This window comes from Symphalangus syndactylus, chromosome 13, assembly GCF_028878055.3.
Source record: "Symphalangus syndactylus isolate Jambi chromosome 13, NHGRI_mSymSyn1-v2.1_pri, whole genome shotgun sequence".
Classification (NCBI taxonomy): domain Eukaryota; kingdom Metazoa; phylum Chordata; class Mammalia; order Primates; family Hylobatidae; genus Symphalangus; species Symphalangus syndactylus.
This window is the reverse complement of record NC_072435.2, coordinates 26,894,194-26,908,021: the sequence shown is the minus strand read 5'-3', so window position 1 is coordinate 26,908,021 and position 13,828 is coordinate 26,894,194.

Genomic DNA, 13,828 nt, shown 5'->3' with positions numbered 1-13,828 from the left:
AAAGTGTCTTTGTAGAATTTTTTTTTTTTTTGAGACAGTCTCACTCTGTTGCCCAGGCTGGAGTGCAGTGGTACGATCTCAGCTCACTGCAACCTCTGCCTCCCAGGTTCAAGTGATTCTCCTGCCTCAGCCTCCTGAGTAGCTGGGAGTATGGGCGCCTGCCACCACACCCAGCTAACTTTTATATTTTTGGTAGAGACCAGGTTTCACCATGTTGGCCAGGCTGGTCTTGAACTCCTGACCTTCAGTGATCCACCAGCCTCAGCCTCCCAAAGTGCTGGGATTACAGGCATGAGCCACCATACTGGGCCGCTGTACAGAGAATACTGTAGCCACATGGGATACATGTGGTTAGGGCATTGTGTTAGCCTGTCTGGGCTGCCATAGCAAAATACCATAAATTAAGCCTCCTATAAACAACAGACATTTATTTCTCACAATTCTGGAGATTAGAAGTCCAAGGTTAGAAGATCAAGTTGTCAGATGATTTGTTTTCTCGCGAGGCTCTGTTTCCTGGCTTGTAGATGCCACCTTCTCACTGTGTCCTCACATGGTTGAGAGACAGCAAGTTCTGTGGGGTCTCTGCTTATAAGGGCACTGTATTAGTCCGTTTTCACACTGCTGGTAATGACATACCTGAGACTGGGCAATTTACCAAAGAAAGAGGTTTAATGGACTTACAGTTCCACGTGGGCGGAGAAGCTTCACAATCATGGCGGAAGGTGAAAGGCATGTCTCATATGGCGGCAGACAAGAGATGAGCTTGTGCAGGGAAACTTCCCTTTTTAAAACCATCAATCTCGTGAGAATTATTCACTATCATGAGAACAGCATAGGAAAGACCTGCCCCCATGATTCAATTACCACCCACAAGGTCTCTCCCACAACACGTGGGAATTCATGATGAGATTTGGGTGGGGACACAGCCAAACCATATCAGGCACTAATCCCATAGTGGATCCCCACCCTCATGACCTCATGTAACCTAATTACCTACCAAAAGCCCCATCTCCAAATACATCACATTGGTGGTTAGGGCTTCAACATATGAATTTTGGGGGAAAATAAACATGCAGTTCATAACAGGCATTTTACTGAAACCTTGTCATCTCCCATGCCATGAGTTTAGATCAACAAATAATCATGTGGAAAAAAAAATCTATATAGAAATTTCTTACAGCAAAGCCTCTGATCATTTTTTCAATAATCTCATTTTTTTTTAAATTGCAAGGAACAGAAATGAAAACTGATAGCTTAATCTGGAAAAGAAAGGTTTTATTAAAAAAATACGTTGGCTTAATTTTTGGCCCAGGCAGTGGGGAATCTGGGAACATCTCCTAACTCAAGGTCAAGATCAGCACATCACTGATACCCAGTGTAACCCTCAGGGTGCTGTTTCTTGCTCTCTGCATGGTGGGCTGCAGCTGCCTGAGCCATCTTCATTCTCTGGCTAGCAATGTTCATGCAATGCGAGGTCTCCCCAGCTCGTGGTTCATGCCGTTCCTGCAGCTGACAGGGAGAGCAACACCTCCATCCTGTGAGCTCCAACAGCATCTTCCTGTCAGCCACGAGGAGCCACATCCAGTTGTTTCCTCCATGTTTTTATGAGCGAATAGATTGACTGGAGTTTGAACTTCCGGGTTCAAACCCTCAGAACTTCAAGGTTCAATCCCCCATTGACCTATTCCCACACTTGATATCCATGATAAGAATGATTCTCAGGGTGCATTGGGCTTGTTGACAAAGAAAGGCATGATTTTTTATAAGAATTTCCATCTCTGACTTTTGTCCAACAATTAGATTCTATTCCTTGTTTCTAAATGAAAATATGAAGAAACACATCCTTTTGGAACTAAAATAAATAACACTTTGAAGTTGAAACAGAGAAAATATATGAGGCTGCACATGGAATTAGTGGGAAATTATGCTCTCATTTGAGGTTATTCTGATTTCTCCAAGGAAGATTTAAGCTCAAAAGGTAAGGTGGCCAGGGAATCACCCCATGGTGAGACACATAGGGATGTTGGGGCATAGAGTGCAAGCTAATCACGCTTGATATGTACAAGGAATTTCTCTTAGTAGTCAATGAGAATGTGAAGTGTATAGAAAATAACTTTCGATGAACAAGGGAGAGTACATGAATTTACATACAAGACATCTTTCCTCACTGGGCAAAAAACTCATTCAATTTCTTTCTTTTTTTCAAGACAGAGTCTCTCTCTGTCACCCAGGCAGGAGTGCAGTGGCACGATCTTGACTCACTGCAGCCTCGACCTCCTTGGTTCAAGAGATTCTTGTGCCTCAGCCTCCCAACTAGCTGGGATTACAGTCATGTGCCACCACGTCCCACTAGTTTTTTGAATTTTTGGTAGAGATGGGGTTTCACTGTGTTGGCCAGGCTGGTCTCGAACTCCTGGCCTCAAGTAATCCTCCCACCTTGGCCTCCCAAAGTGCTGGAATTACAGGTGTGAGCCATCACACCCAGCTTCATTCAATTCCTTAAGGAGGATGAGCCGCATTGAGCGGATGGGAATGTGCCTTCTCTGGAGACAGGTTTGCATGTAGAGATGCCATCATAATTTATCAGGACAGGTTTTCTCTTTTTTCCTATTTTTTAGAGATGGTGTTTCGCCATGTTGCCCAGGCTGGTCTCCAACTCCTGGGCTCAAATGATCCACCCGCCTTGACCTCCCAAAGTGCTGGGATTACAGATATGAGCCACTGCGCATGGCTTTCTTTCTTCTTTTCCTTTTTTTTTTCTTTTTTAAATGGAGTCTTGCTCTGTCACCCAGGCTGGAGTGCAGTGGCGTGATCTCGGCTCACTTCAACCTCTGCCTCCTCGGTTCAAGCGATTCTCCTGCTTCAGCCTCCCAAGTAGCTGAAACTACAGGCGCACACCACCATGCCCAGCTAATTTTTGTATTTTTAGTAGAGAAGGGGTTTCACCATGTTGGCCAGGATGGTCTCCATCTCTTGACCTTGTGATCCACCCGCCTCGGCCTCCCAAAGTCCTGGGATTATAGGTGTGAGCCACCGCGCCCGACCCCAGGACAGGTTTTCTAAGGCTCATGGCCCTTGGCCATTTGCAGTGTGATCTCCATCTCCATAGGGCTTTGTAGCAGCTCTCATTGCCTCTCCCACAATTCATACGTCAGGCAATGCCCAGGAACCACAAAAGTATAATTAATGTTCACATTAAAAATCATAGTTGTTTCTATCCAATGTTATAGCATGCTTTTTTGGGGGATTTTAATGAAAAAAAGCATTGATTTCTGTTGTCTGGGAAATCTGAGGGGTAGACCTGGCTTTAACTGTGGCTGGATTTCACGATCTGATGATAGAAGGGCTCATCTCTCTGTTTGCTTTTGGCTCTTGTTCTTGTTTGTTGTTGTTCCTGTGGTTGTTCATTTATTCTGCCTGGTTTTTGTTTTCAGGCTCATAAATGTAGGAGCTCTGATGTCCACTTTGCAGATGAGGACGCTGAGGCCTACAGAGATCAAGTAATTTCCCTTCTGAGGCAGAGTCCGTGGACTTCCCACAGCCCCATGACACCCCCTTATGTCAGTGTATCCAACTCAACATTCCCTGCCCTGGTCAGGGCGCCCCCTGCTGCTCACCCAGAGAGTTGCCGGGATCCCTGCACCAATCTCCTCCACCCTTTTTGACCCCCAAATGCTTCGTGACACCTGACGCCCACCCTGTCACTCAGAGACTAACCTATGTCAAGATTTACAATCTCGCCGGGCACAGTGGCTCACATCTGTAATCTCAGCACTTTGGGAGCCCGAGGCAGGTGGATCACCTGAGGTCAGGAGTTCGAGACCAGCCTGGCCAACATAAGGAAACCCCCGTCTCTACTAAAAATACAAAAATTAGCTGGGCGTCGTAGTGGGTGCCTGCAATCCCAGCTATTTTGGGAGGCTGAGGCGACAGAATCACTTGAACCCGAGAGTCAGGGGTTGCAGTGAGCCAAGATCGCGCCATTGCACTCCAGCCTGGGCAACAAGAGCAAAACTCCGTCTCAAAAAAGAAGAAGAAGAAAAATAAACACAACTAAACAAACAAAAAACAAACCCCCAAAAGCAAAGATTTACAATCTCACCAAACAGGAATGGTAACTACAGGAAGTAGTTATTATCTGAGGTTATTGGTAATGTTATTGCTATTGTTAATGTCACTTTTTTTTCCCATTCCCATTTTCTCTGGAAGCCGTTTGGGGCGTCCTGCCTCTCACCTTCTCTATCCACTTCTTACCCCTACCAGAGGTTGTAGACAAAGAACAGGGTTGATGCATTGCGCAACTCTATGGCTCCCCCTAGTGATATGATACATTTGGGGTCATGGGGTTTGCCCAGACAGGGCCCCAAGGAGGCGGGTAGGGAGCGGGTAGGGAACCCCATCTGGTGTACAGCTCCTCAAAAATCCCAGGTTAATAATCCATTTGGTCTCCAGGCCTGATAAATGGGGGGGAGTGGCTGTTCATTAGTGTCCACTCTGGCTGCACCAGGCAGGACTTTGCCCTGGGAGGGACTGTGACGTTCTGCTCTCTTGATAAGAAGGTGCAAAGCTGGGCTCCAGAAATGGATTGAGAGCTCCTTGGGTCTGCTCCCCAGGCTGCCTCCTGCCCCCAGGTGAGCTCTGGATACTGCTGTTCCTGACTGAAGAGACAGGGTTTTGGAAGAGGTGTTCTAGAAGGCCAGAGTTCTCTCTGGGCAAGGTTCATGTGTTTCCCACACAAGTCTGCTGCTGGGATTCATCACGGATCTACAGATGGGACTAGGCAAAAGCTGTTCATGCTGCTGTGTATACAAAATAGTGAACGCTGATATAAACGATGGACTTCGGGTGCTAATAACGTATCAATGGAGGTTCATCAAGTATGACAAATGTACCACTCTGGTGGGAGATGCTGATAATAGAGGAGGTTATGCATGTGTGGGGGCAGGTGGTATATGGAGAATCTCTGTACCTTCTGCTCAATCTGTGAACCTAAACTGCTCTAAAAATTATGCCTATCCCGTCATATGCTTCTGGGAAAAATTGTCCATATATATTTTTTAAATGGAAAGAACTGGCTGGGCATAGTGGCTCAAGCCTACATCTCAGCACTTAAGGAGGCTGAAGTGGGAGGATTGCTTGAGTCCATGAGTTTGAGATCAGCCTGGGCAACATAGGCAGACTCTGTTGCTACAAAAAAAAAAAAAAAAAAAAATTAGCTAGGCATGGTAGTGCATGCTTGTGGTCCCAGCTACTCGGGAGGCTGAGGTGGGAGGACTGCCTGAGCCTGGACGGTTGAGGCTGCAGTGAACCATGATCATGCCACTGCACTCCAGCCTGGGCAACAGAGCAAGACCCTGTTTCAAAACAAATTGAAAAAAGCTTAATGCTCCCAAATAGAGTATTGCTTGAATAAGCCAACACACATCAAATTCAGTGGAATACTATGCAGCCATGAATAATTAACAGTAGTGGTGCAGAGCTGTGCTTCTCCAGTGGGAATCCAGGACCCAAGGGCAGGGCGTGAAAAGTGCTTCAGAGGAGCTAACGGCAGAAGGTCCACTTTGCATGTCTTCTGGGGATGCCATTTATACTCAATGAGTCAGGTCAATCAAACAACTTTAGTGACAATGAATGCATTATTTTCCTATTGAAACAAACAGAAACGTGTTTTTCCATAGGCCACAAACATTCATATGGACTTTCAGAGTACAACAGAAGACTTCAGAGATATTTTGTAATTATACCTAGATACAGAAGACTTGAGATATTTTGTAAATATATGCTAGACACCCAGAGCTGTATATTCACCTTCCTCGGATTAAATTTGCCCTTAATGTTTCAGAATTCCTAATAAAGGACATTTAAGAATATGATCCCACTTTGGTAAACATTATGTATATGTGCCTGAGTGTATATAACACATCAAAACTGAAAAGAGAGGATGGCAGATCACAGGCATTGTTAGCAGGCCTCTCCCACCTTGGAAAGATGAAACAGTGTATAAAGATTTATGTTGTGAACTTTTTACCAGGGACTAACACAGGAACTTAACAGGAAAACTGGAAGAAACCACAGACCTTTCTAAAGAAGCCGTGGGCAGCAGCCTACACCATGAGCCAGGCAGAAAACTGAGTCCCCAGTGTGAGAAGGGGAGAGACTGACTCAGGGATGTGCACTCCAACTGGGGTGCCACGCAGTCCAGGCCAAGGAGGGGGAAGCCCTCACCCTGCCCAGCACTGGAGCTGAGTTAGGGAGCGCTGGGGAGTAGATAAGAAGGAGCCACATGGGGATGTGCTTGGTGTGCACTCCCAGGCTCCAGCAGGGACAGAGGGAAGCCATTTCCGATGCTACCTCACAGGGGACCTTGCAGAAGCCAGCCAGCTGACTCAGGAAGCGGTCACGGATTGAGAGAAGCTCCCAGCTGAGATTTGCAATCTCATCTTGAGTGGGGAAAGCAGACTTGCCCGACATCTAAGACTCATAGGTGTTCTCGAGGGAGAAGAAAAAGCAAAAAGTTGAGAAAATTCATGATTGGAAAGATACAGAATCAACCTAAGTGCTCTTCAACCCAAAGGAAAGGCTACAAAATAATACACATCCCTGAGTCAGTCTCTCCCCTTCTCACACTATGGGGACTCACAGTTTTCTGCATGGCTCATGGTGTAGGCTGCCGCCCACCGCTTCTTTAGAAAAGTCTGTAGTTCCTTCCAGTTTTCCTGTTAAGTCCCTGTGTTGCTCCCTGGTGCAGCTGCAGCGGAAGTAGGTTAGACAGGCGTTTCACAGCCTCCCTGAAAGGGAAACAAACTTGCTAAATAGAGAGAACAATTCCCCGGACAGCTCACAAACCCCGACAGCGCATAAACCGCATCCTGGGCTCGTGGTCAAAACATCCTGCAGCAAGGAGGTAGAAGGGAAGAAGGGACAGTCCCCTTATTCGTGCAAGTGCAGAAACCCACGCTTAGTTAGTGTCCTCGGGCTGACCTATGCTCATTATAATAGTGAAAACACACTCCCGGGTGGAGACTTAAGGTGCTACTGAGACAGCGATGTGTGCACTGGCATGTACAGCCATTGCACATGCGGGCCTAAGAGACCACCCAGAACATGCTTAAGAGCAACACTGTCCCACCCCCGCATGAGTAATCACAGAAGATTCCCCTAAAGGGAGTTTCCCCAGCGTCAGTCAGTGCTGTCTCACCTTTGAGCAGCCGCTCTGACCGGCTGTTAGAGTGCACTCTCACTTTGCAATTAACTGTCTTGCTTGCTTTTACCTTGGACTCACTCTCAAATTCTTTTTTTGAGGCAAAGTCAAGAACCGGAACTGGCCCACCAGCCATAGCAGGGGAGACTGTGTGTGCCGCGGTGCAGGCAGCACTCATGCCGGGAATGGTCAGCTTGTTGGACTTTTTGTTGGCATTTGTATTTGTTTCTGTACTCACCACCCAAGTGATAAAATAGGCTCCTTGGTGCGGAACTTAGAATTATGCCAGAAAGCTAACAGTTCTCCTTTGTAGCCAGCTACAAAGCCAGAGCGTGCCCATACTTGCAAAAGATGTGCTTGCAAAACGGGTCACCACGGCCTGTGGGTGAGCAGTTGTGTAGGAGAAAAGAATCCAATTTTTTGGTATGCTCTTTGCTGTTATGTAGACAGCTCCGTCTTCAGCCCACACTCTGATTATCTGTGGATTTCAGTTTGTCTCCTGTGTCTGAGGACAGCGGACTGAATGCAGTGATTTTTTACCTCCAGTAATTGTCATCCTGCTGCCCTTCCTGTGCCTTCAGGTCTGTTTTTCACTTTCTCTCTCTTTCTTTCTTTCTCTCTCTCTCTTTTTTCTTTCTCTCTCTCTCTTTTCTTTCTTTCTTTCTTTCTTTCTTTCTTTCTTTCTTTCTTTCTTTCTTTCTTTCTCTCTTTCTTTCTTTCTTCTCCTTTCTCTTTCTTTCTTTCCTTTCTTTCTCTCCCTGTCTCTCTCTTTCTTTTTGACAGAGTCTTCCTCTGTCACTCAGGCTGGAGTGCAGTGGCATTAGCCCAGCTCACTGCAACCTCCGCCTTCCAGGTTCAAGCGATTCTCCTGCCTCAGCCTAGTAGCTGAGATTACAGACACACGCCACCACGCCCAGCTAATTTTTTAGTAAAGACGGGGTTTCTCCATGTTGGCCAGGATTGTCTCGATCTCTTGACCTCGTAATCTGCCCACCTCAGCCTCCCAAAGTGCTGGGATTACAGGTGTGAGCCACCGTGCCCTGCCCTGTTTTTCACTTTCTTTTTTTTTCCCCACAGGATAAAATTATTTATTGAATAGACATTTATGGAGCATCTATTATAACAGGAAAAAGTACTAGGCCCTGAAGACACAAGAATAAAATCAAGCGTTTACAACTTACAAAAAGAGAAAGGCAAGTACACCCCAATGTACAGCAATATTTATAGTACTGACATAAGGTAGTCTTAGAAATGGTGTTCGGGGGAGCAGTGAAGGACAAGGACCAGGACAGAGGAACCGCATTTTGAATGGAGTACTAAAAGATGACTAGGATAAAATCTTAAAAGAAATGATATGCTATGCATTCCATGAAAACAAAAGGAAAAACACCAGTGTGCTCTGCCTATCAGGATTCAAGCTACCTTGTAAATATCACTAATTATTCATATTAGGAAACATTAGTCAACTCCATTAAAAAGCCACTTCCATCCCTGCATACTGGTAGTTCTGTGAATTTGTGATTCAGACCATATTCCCTCAAACCAATGCATTACTAAACTTTGACTAGACATCAGAATTGTTAAACAATAACAAAATAAAATTGAACAACTGAATAAAGCTGAAGCCCTGAAGAGCCTAACTGGAAAAGGAGAAGACCCTTGAATTGGTCATATACACCTCTTGACCTGTATTTGGCAATCTGCTCCCCGACTGTCAACAGATAAGCAGCACAGCCCTCAAGGTTGGAGACTGATCTTTGGTAAAGCAGGCATCCACCCCAGATGCTGCTGTCTCCCGTACACAGCCCTCAGAGCCAAGGGAGGCCTGGAACCCGAGAAGTTTATTTCCAATTAGGATAGTCACCAATGCTTTTCATTCGAAGCATCCAGAGATAAGGGCCAGCCCAACCCCCAATGCCAGGAGCCACGGCAGCATTATCTTCTGTATGAGTTCCTGACCCAGAGGTGACCTGCGTGATTTCTTCTGTGTCCGCTAAGGGCCATGGAAGAATTTGCTCAGCTCGGCTATTGTGTAAACTCTAACCTTACCAGTGGCAACGTGGCAACCACAAATCCCAAGTCCCGGGAGGATTATACTTACTGGAGAGAACTCACTGGTCTATTGGGACTATTGGCACTGCGAAAATGGCATAAAGAGCTATTTATGACAAACTCACAGCCAATATCATACTGAATGGGCAAAAACTTGAAGCATTCCCTTTGAAAACTGGCACAAGACAGGGATGCCCTCTCTCACCACTTCTATTCAACATAGTGTTGGAAGTTCTGGCCAGGGCAATCAGGCAGGAGAAAGAAATAAGGGGTATTCAATTAGGAAAAGAGGAAGTCAAATTGTCCCTGTTTGCAGATGACATGATTGTGTATTTAGAAAACCCCATCGTCTCAGCCCAAAATCTCCTTAAGCTGATAAGCAACTTCAGCAAAGTCTCAGGATACAAAATCAATGTGCAAAAATCACAAGCATTCTTATACACCAATAACAGACAAACAGAGAGCCAAATCATGAGTGAACTCCCATTCACAATTGCTTCAAAGAGAATAAAATACCTAGGAATCCAACTTACAAGGGATGTGAAGGACCTCTTCAAGGAGAACTACAAACCACTGCTCAAGGAAATAAAAGAGGATACAAACAAATGGAAGAACATTCCATGCTCATGGATAGGAAGAATCAATATCTTGAAAATGGCCATACCACCCAAGGTAATTTATAGATTCAATGCCATCCCCATCAAGCTACCAATGACTTTCTTCACAGAATTGGAAAAAAAAACTACTTTAAAGTTCATATGGAACCAAAAGCCTGCATTGCCAAGACAATCCTAAGCCAAAAGAACAAAGATAGAGGCATCACACTATGTGACTTCAAACTATACTACAGGGCTACAGTAACCAAAACAGCATGACACTGGTACCAAAACAGAGATATAAACCAATGGAACAGAACAGAGCCCTCAGAAATAATACCACACATCTACAACCATCTGATCTTTGACAAACTTGACAAAAACAAGAAATGGGGAAAGGATTCCCTATTTAATACATGGTGCTGGGAAAACTGGCTAGCCATATGTAGAAAGCTGAAACTGGATCCCTTCCTTACACCTTATACAAAAATTAATTCAAGATGGATTAAAGACTTACATGTTAGACCTAAAACCATAAAAACCCTAGAAGAAAAGCTAGGCAATACCATTCAGGCCATAGGCATGGGGAAGGACTTCATGTCAAAACACCAAAAGCAATGGCAACAAGAGCCAAAATTGACAAATGTGATCTAATTAAACTAAAGAGCTTCTGCACAGCAAAAGAAATGACCATCAGAGTGAACAGGCAACCTACAGAATGGGAGAAAATTTTTGCAATCTACTCATCTGACAAAGGGCTAATATCCAGAATCTACAAAGAACTCAAACAAATTTACAAGAAAAACCAAACAACTCCATCAACAAGTGGGTGAAGGATATGAACAGACACTTCTCAAAAGAAGATATTTATGCAGCCAACAGACACATGAAAAAATGTTCATCATCACTGGCCATCAGAGAAATGCAAACCAAAACCACAATGAGATATCATCTCACACCAGTTAGAATGGCCATCATTAAAAAGTCAGGAAACAACAGGTGCTGGAGAGGATGTGGAGAAATAGGAACACTTTTACACTGTTGGTGGGACTGTAAACTGGTTCAACCATTGTGGAAGACAGTGTGGTGATTCCTCGGGGATCTAGAACTAGAAATACCATTTGACCCAGCTATCCCATTACTGGGTATATACCCAAAGAATTATAAATCATGCTGCTATAAAGACACATGCACATGTATGTTTATTGCAGCACTATTCACAATAGCAAAGACTTGGAACCAACCCAAATGTCCATCAATGATAGACTGGATTAAGAAAATGTGGCACATATACACCATGGAATACTATGTTTTTCACTTTCACTGTGGTTGTTTGGCAACTAAATCCACTAAATATGCAATAGACAAGACAGAAATTGAGAGATGGAGAAATGAGAAGCCCATGTGGGACCAGAGGCTGCAGTAGGTGAGGTTGAAGCCTGTTTTTGTGGGTCCCCCTCACTCCCTGATGAATCCCTTCCTCAGCTACTGGTTTAGGCAACTGCTGATGAAACCCAGAAAAGGAAGACCAGGTTTCTCCATACGAGGCCCCTCTCACCAGGCTGGAACTTGGTAACTGGCTTTCACTTATTTATTTGGAGTCTGAAAGGAATCAACAGCTCTTTTGGGACCAATGGGGCAAATGGAACCTACACAAACTAATTGCTTGCAGCAAGTCGTCTTTTATAGATCTATAAATCTATGAAACATTTACAAATGCAATGTTTTTAATATATTTATAAATATATAAATTTGGCTTTTCCAAATCAGGTGAATCTCTCCTCAGTCCCCACCTGTATAACTAAAGAAAGGTGTGTGGCTATGCAAAGAAGCCAAATGTCATTACCTTCCTGTAGAATTAGGGTTTTTGTTAAGAATACTTCACAATTTCTAAGAAGTTGTTTGGGATATTACATGGGTTATTAAAATTCTGTGTACTGAGTTATTTTTCAATCATGAAGGAAAAAAAGTCAATCCACTGAACAAGAATTTACCTAGCAGTCATTTCAGGGAGTTCCCGTTGAAACTGTGATTCGGTAGTGCACTCCCTTGATCACAGCAGGGACGTTTACAGAGAAAGACACTTTGGTCTGGATTAGCTCTAACGCTAGACACTGAAATTACAATAAATCTGTATACTGAAAGGCAAAGGCGACTTCCAGTACACTCCCTGCTGTCTGGGAAGAGGCATCCTTTCCTTTTAGAAAATCTGTGTATGTGTCTGTGCACGTGTGCACGTGCATGCCTGTGTGTGTCAAAATTGGGAATGTTGCTTAGACAGTGTAACATCTCACAGTTGTGTGCAGCAAACAAGCTAGTTTTTAGAAACCAGCAGCCAGTGTTTCAGGGAGGAGGGAGAGCTGCCACAGGGTCCTCCCTGTGGGTTACTATGAATGCATTGTATATTGGAGAATATCTTGATCCAAAGAATAGTCATTCCTGAGTGGTCCTTTTGTGTCCAGAATTGGTTCCTTCCGGTGGGTTCCTGGTCTCGCTGACTTCAATAATGAAGCCACAGACACTCACGGTGAGTGTTACAGTTCTTAAAGACGGTGTGTCCGGAGTTTGTTCCTTCAGATGTTCAGATGTGTCTGGAGCTTCTTCCTTCTGGTGTGTTCAAGGTCTTGCTGACTTCAGGAGTGAATCTGCAAACCTTTGCAGTGAGTGTTACAGCTCTTAAAGATGGCACATCCGGAATTCTTTGTTTCTCCCGGTGGGTTCGTGGTCTCGCTGGCTTCAGGAGTGAAGCTGCAGACCTCCACAGTGTTACAGCTCATAAAGGTAGTGCAGACCCAAAGAGCGAGCAGCAGCAAGATTTATTCTGAACAGCGAAAGAACAAGGATTCCACAACGTGGAGAGGGACCTGAGCGGGTTGCTGCTACTGGCTGGGGTGGCCAGCGTTTATTCCCTTATTTGGCCCCACCCACATCCTGCTGATTGGTCCATTTTACAGAGTGCTGATTGGTCTATTTTACAGAGTGCTGATTGGTCTGTTTTTACAGAGTGCTGACTGGTGCATTTACAAATCTTTAGCTAGACACAGAGCACTGATTGGTGCGTTTTTACAGAGTGCTGATTGGTGCATTTACAAACCTTTAGCTAGACAGAAAAGTTCTCCAAGTCCCCACTGGACCCAGGAAGTCCAGCTGGCTTCACCTCTCAGTTGGTTTCTCTCCTGTTTTAATTTTATTTTGAAAATCTTGGGTGCGTCAGGGTCTTGATACTGATTTATTGTTGTTGATCCAGCCAAATTAGCCGTGTAAAAATAGCACCTGGGTAAGAGAAGAGCAGCGTCTCAGTAGCCTGATACTTTGGGCAGCCCAATGCTGGTGGTGGTGTATGGGAAGAGAGGGGATACCAATCACAAGATAGGAGAGCAGGGCCTGGCCCTTGGGCACCTCTGGGAAAGCGCAGGGAACACAAGGCAGCCAGCCCCTGGCAGGGGAGACTGTGTGTGCCACGGTGCGGTGCAGGCAGCACTCATGCCAGGAATGTTCAGGATGGCACAGCTTGTTGGATTTTTTTGTTGGCGTTTGTGTTTGTTTCTCTACTCACCAGCCAAGTGATAAAATAGGATCCTTGGTGCGGAACTTAAAATTATGCCAGAAAGCTAAAAGTTCTCCTCCTTGGGGACTTGACTTACTTAAACTTGCCTGGTTTGTACGTTTCTGGCCAGATGCATGAAGAAGCAATCTGTGACAAGTCTGAGGGTCTTCCTTTCAACCTGCCTCCCATGCTAAGAAAAGTCGGTGTTTCCCTCCTGGGACTGTTGTGAATTTCTCTTTATCTGTGAACTGTTTTGGTTTTGTTTTTAATTGCTCTGTACTCCCTCTGAATCAAGGCTTCTACCACTGCCGGTGAAAACCACAAAGGACCTGCTTGAGGCGCCATCCTGGCCAGGAGAGCAAACCTGCAGGAGGTTTGGAAATGGACTCAGTCTCTGCAAAAGCGTGTGCACTATTAGAGGATGAACTGTGT